The sequence below is a fragment of the Rhinopithecus bieti genome, unplaced genomic scaffold (genome assembly GCF_001698545.2).
Source record: "Rhinopithecus bieti isolate Rb0 unplaced genomic scaffold, ASM169854v2 scaffold_3062, whole genome shotgun sequence".
Classification (NCBI taxonomy): Eukaryota; Metazoa; Chordata; class Mammalia; order Primates; family Cercopithecidae; genus Rhinopithecus; species Rhinopithecus bieti.
In genome coordinates, this window is record NW_016804432.1 from 4,989,850 (window position 1) to 4,996,270 (window position 6,421).

Sequence of the window (6,421 nt, forward strand, 5' to 3'; positions counted from 1 at the left end):
TTTTTTTTTTTTTTTTTTTGAGATGAAGTTTGGCTCTTGTTGCCCAGACTGGAATGCAATGGTGTGATTTCGACTCACTGCAACCTCTGCCTCCTGGATTCAAGCGATTCTCCTGCCTCAGCCTCCTGAGTAGCTGGGACTACAGGCGCATGCCACCACGCCCAGTTAATTTTTGTATTTTTAGTAGAGGTAGGGCTTTACCACGTTGGTCAGGCTTGTCTTGAACTGCTGACCTCAGGTGATCCTCCCACCTCGGCCTCCCAAAGTGTTGGCATTACAGGCGTAAGCCACCACACCCAGCCTCATTGTCTTTTTTTGTTTTTTAAATTATACTTTAAGTTCTAGGGTACATGTGCACAACATGCAGGTTTGTTACATATGTATTCATGTGCCATGTTGGTGTGCTGCACCCGTTAACTCATCATTTACATTAGGTATATCTCCTAATGCTATCTCTTCCCCCTCCTCCCACCCCATGACAGGCCCCAGTGTGTGATGTTCCCCACCCTGTGTCCAAAATGAAACTGGCTACTTGTAACTTACTGTCTATAGCAAGAATTCTAAAGACTTTGCATAGCTGCCATGAGTTGGCTCTTGTTTTATTAAATTACAGTGGTTTGCTTTTTAAAAATATCTTTTTTAGCAGCAACAAAAACAAAAATATATTTGGAATGGACTTGTATTCTCAATTAAGAATATTCACATAGCCAACGAATCGTGAATTTTCAGAATGGGATGCTGTGAATTGTATGAAATAAAGTACAGATTGAAAGAAAATTGATATGCTTGAGACATGTTTTGGGTAGATGTTATGGGTTCTTCCTGGTCCTTTTCAGCACAGTGTTTTCTTTTTTGAAGACCGGATTCTTTTTGTATGTTTGTATGATCTTCTCTTCAATAAGGCAGTCTCCTGTAGTTGGGCTTGATGAAATTAAATTATGTTTTATTTCAAAAAAACCACAATCATTATAGAAAAAGGAGGGAATTTTTTCTTTTCCACTGTTTCCCCCTGCACCTGAACCATCAAAGGAGAAAACCACAGCTGTTTATGTTTTAGTACATTCTGATAAGACCAATTTATCTACCTAGCAAACAATTGTAAGCAAAAATTTGAAGCCAGAGTGAATGTCAACAATTCTTTCAGGTCGGGATGGCACAAGACTACTAAATTGTGTGTTGGCAAAGTAGTGCTGTGTATCTGGAGTTGGAAGAAGAGAATGGGAAGCAGATGCCTTGCTTTCTAATAAAGAAGCTGAATTTGGGGCAACTGCATTCCAGATGAATAAGAAGAGATACGGCAGCTGACACCTTCTGTTTTTAACAGTGCCTCCAATGGACATGTAAACAACTCAATTTGTGTGTTATAGGTTTTCTTATCTCTAAAGAGTGATTTATATCCTTATTTCTGCATTATTGTCCACGAGGTACTGCCCTCTGTCAGGGGGCCTGCACTAACTAATTTTTTAGACCTTTGTCTTCATTAGTACAGCAATTTTAGCTTGTGATCATTGTACTAGACCTCATTGATAAGCTAAGACAGTCTGAGATTCATAGCGCTGACATCTAACCTTGCCACTGGCTTCTTGACCCTTCTGCTTCCAAAACATGGGTTCATTTTTTTTTCAACCCAAAGTAGAACTCTATCTATTTTTCACACACATTTTGGGTAGTTTAAAGGTTGTTCAGAATCAAATATTGTGCTTTCAAATTTGATAATGTATGAGTACAGAAGGATGACCTTTGATACATAGTCATACATCAACATGCCACGAGCAGTAAATGCACCAATTACCTTTGCTACATTGAAATGGTGCTTTGGTTTTATCTTCAGAACAATTATTGCAAAACAAAACAAAACAAAATGCACTTACGTTCTAGTTAGGAAATTAGCAAAATTAAGTATTTTTTAAAAGTAGTCCTAATTTATGTATTCGTTTTCAATATAAGTTGGCTTTTATAAGATACACTAGTTGGTTAACAAAGGATGTTAATTATTCTGATAGTATTAGGCAGATTGATAGAAAGCTACTTTTTGTTTTATTAATAAGTTATTTTTCAAGAGGATTAAACACTGTTCTAGTACAAGAATTTTACCATATGTGTTTTAAAATATGTTAATGTCTGTGTCCAGTGGTCATCTAAAGGAATATTTAGTGATGATAAGGACCTTTATGTTGTGGCAACATACAGCTGCATGTAGCTTCTGCCACTATCAGTGGGATTGTTGCCCCAGTGTTTTCATTTATTCACTCATTCCTCTTTTAAGGAATGCCTTCTATATGCTGTCTGTGTGCTGGAGATGTAGAGGGAATGAGACATGGACCCCCCCCCGTCTCAGGGAGTTCACAGTAGATGCATTTAGCCTAATAGTTCAGTCTTGAGAAGTCCCAAGATGAAACCATAGTAAGTTCACTTTCTAAGTGCTAAGTGAGGTGTGCATTGGACTTAAAGTCAGAAGATCAGGTTTGTGTTTTGGCTCTGCCACTTTGCAGCAGTATGACCTTGTGGGAAAGTCACATAACCTCTCTGAACCTTAGTTTCCTTGACTATTAAAAATATGTAGCGCACAGAGCTGCTGTGAAAAGTGAGAGGAAATGTTTAGGCCAGGTCTGGCCCAGAGTGGGAAACTTTATTTTCTACTTCCCATCCTTTATTTCTTTCTCCAACTCTCAGTCTGCCAGTTTACAATTTCTCTGTAAATTCCTCTTTTTCTGGTATACAGGTTGTTAACAGGAATTCAGGGAGTGCAAGGGCCTTTGGAAACTGAAGAATTTTGTAGGTGTGCATGCACATTTCTTCAGGAAGAGAAGATATAGCCCTCAATTGATTTTCAGAGGGGACCATGAGTCAGTAGAGGAGAAACGTAGCTCTCTTCTTGGAGAATAGCTAACTATCAAAGATATTATCATTACTGTAATATTTGGATTGATTAGGTAAAAAAATTAATTGGATCTCAAGTACCCTTTCTTCAGGCATTAAAGAATTCTTCAAAATATTCCTATGGCCAGAAGCCATACCGTTAGGAAAAAAGCAGCCATGCCACACTAGCGGCAAAATTAATATACAAATAAATTCAGTGCATGAGTCTTGAATATTTTTAGACTTCTGATAGCTTTATCAAGGATCGCTTTCAAACGTAAGAATAGCTTAAAACTTGTCAGGTTAGTAACTTGTCACTTAGTAAAGGTGAATTTTGAAAGTAAGATGGGAGTATTATAAGCAATCGTAAGATATCATACTGGGTTTGATATTGTAAAGATTGTATTTCTACCCTTCCCCACCCCAGCTGTTCTTTAATTGTCCCCTTGTCTCCCCTTCCCAGGAAGCTCTTGCTTATGCAATGATATCATAAAATTAGTTCTTTTTTTAAATGAAGGTCTGCCTATTTTTCTCTCTCTCTGTTTTGAATATTAGATATCTAAAGCACAACGATAAAAGTTTTAAAAAGCTATTTTACTGCAATCTATCATTGTAACACATTCATTGTTTTTCTTGGGTTTCCAGTGAGTCTTTAGTCCTTTTAGCTTACATGTTTATAAATGGATATGTACACAGCTGTATTCTTAAACTAAAACTGTCTGATGCTTTGTGTATGGGATCACAGTTGCTCCCTGTACCTCTGCTCATGTGAAATGCCATTATTAAACTTGGGAATCAAGTACAGACCACTTGGTATCATCTGAAGCCATGTGAACCTCTGGCCATCGGGAAGAGATTAGAACTCTTTAAGTTACTTTTTACAGGCATCAGAGCAGCTGTCAAATGGTAATGTGTTTTTTTCCCTTATACTCAGGCAGACTGGGGGCTCAGATGCCTCGTCTCACTCCTTTCCCTAGTATCTCCTCTTTATAATTTCTTCCTCAGAATGTATTTTGAGTGTGAGCTTACATTCTGTAGGCCAAAGCCTGTTGCATGGTAAAATGAAGTTCATGACAGAATTATTAATGACAGTGGAAAAAAATAGATGATCAGAATGTTCAGAAGTGGGGGAGGGTGTTTAAATAATGCATTTAAAATATTTTGAAGTTTTAGGCTGGGCACGGTGGCTCACGCCTGTAATCCCAGCCCTTTGGGAGGCCGAGGAGCATGGATCACGAGGTCAGGAGTTCGAAACCAGCCTGACCAACATGGTGAAACCCCATCTCTACTAAAAATACAAAAATTAGCCAGGCATGGTGGCGTGCACCTATAATCCCAGCTACTCAGGAGGCTGAGGTGGGAGAAGCGCTTGAATCTGGGAGGCGGAGGTTGCAGTGAGCCAAGATTATGCCATTGCACTCTAGCCTGGGTGACAGAGCGAGACTCCATCTAAAAAAAAGTGTATGTAGTTTGAAGTTTTAATAATGTGAGAAAATGCCCGTGATTTAATATTAAGAGAAAAGTGGATATAAAGTTACACAGTATATGTAGTCTGTTCTTACATGCAAGAATACATACGCACATGTATATATAAAGAATTGGAAAGAAATATAGTTATCTTTTAACTGATTATATTTTGGTTATAGGATATGGGTTACTTTTTTTCCTTACCCTTTTCCCTGTATTTTCTAAATTTAATATCAAAGATGTATATTATTTTCAGAAATTCTAATTTTAAAGTAAAAAAGTTTAAAATCTAAAATAATGATCTACAACAAATTATTTTGTTATGGAAAAATGTTTAAATTCATGTTAATAGTTATTTTCAAATTCAGAGCATTTTCATATGTGCAAAGTCTCTCAGGAAAGAGTTCACTTACGTTCAGCTTCAAAAGGGAGACAGAATCAAAGCCTGAGAAGAAGAAAAAGTTTATTTGAGCAGTAAAAATATAGGGACTTCTGTTACTCTGAAAGTAGAAAAGAGGAATGAATGCTTTATGAATGATACAGGTTTAAAAGTTGGGAAGGAAGGAATCTGAGAAGCTCAGATATTTTTTTCTTGTAGCAGCTTAAAGGACGCTCAGCTTGTAGAGTAGTATGAAAGCTCCCTGCATGCATTTACATATTTCCTCCCCTTCCCTTTATATGCACATATATATAGACACACACATAGCTCATTAATTCCTTTAATTAAGAGAAATGAATTTTGTCTTCTAATAAGTACTTGCTGTGTCTTCTATTAAGTACTTGCTTTATTATGCTCAATATGGCACCACAATCTTTGATCTTCCCTTAACATATTTCTTTAAAAATTTCACAACTAAGTTAATATTGAGACTGCTTCTTATGGATATCAAAATAATTTCTAAACCTAGGTTCTGACATACATTTTTAAGTGATCACAATACAGTGTGCTGTAATGCATGTCAGAGCAGTTTGGTCTAGAATTGTCTTGTGACAGCGATTATAGCAAGATCTAATTCAAGCTCCACAAATCGAGAATTCTGATAATTTGTATTAATAATAGAGGTAAGAATGAATTTCAGTATTTAAAAGATTAGAATTCAGGTAAATTTATAGCATACATAAGATTTTATAGAAATATTTACCTAAGGGGTAGTTATTTTAACTATCTAACTATGTACAGCAGTGTAAGTGAAGGCCACTCTGATGTGCTGGTTTCTTATGGGAGAAACTATAATTAACTGAATACATAATATATACCCAGCAAGACAGCTTATATACAGTGCCATTTGGTCCTTAGAAGAATTCTTTGAAATAGATTATTTTCATCTCCATCTTGTAGATACGAAAACTGAAGCTCTAGGTTCAGTAACTCATCTAAGGTCACTTAGTAAGCTGCAGAGGCAGGATTTGAACACTGCCTGATCTGATTACTAAGCCCATAAACATTTCAAGTATCACACAATCTCCATTCTTGTCCATTTGTTAAAGCTGGCTTTTTATCCGCAGCACTTCTCTTTACCTTATATACTTTAAAGTGATTAAAATATCCTGTAAAAATGTTCCATAGTGTTTTTTGTTGTTGTTCAATATTTTGAAGAAATGAGGAATATCCTGAAAAATGCCTTTGGTAAAATGAGCACTCCTTAGGTTGGCTTGATTTTGCCAAGCACTATTAGAGATTTTACTATTATGAAGAACCAGGATTCCCAGGCAAGATGTCCGAATAGGAACAGCTCTAGTCTGCAGCTCCCAGTGAGAGCAATGCAGAAGGCAGGTGATTTCTGCATCTTCAACTGTAGTACCCTGTTCATCTCATTGGGACTGGTTAGACAGTGGGTGCAACCTATGGAGGGTGAGCAGAAGCAGGGTGGGGCGTTGCCTCACCCGGGAAGCACAAGGGGTCAGGGAACTCCCTCCCCTAGACGAGGGAAGCCGTGAAGGACCCTGCTGTGAGGGATGGTGCTATCTGGCCCAGATACTACGCTTTTCCCAGGGTCTTCGCAACCTGCAGGCCAGGAGATTCCTTCAGGTGCCTACACCACCAGGGCCCTGGGTTTCAAGCACAAAACTGGGTGGCCATTTGGGCAGACACTGA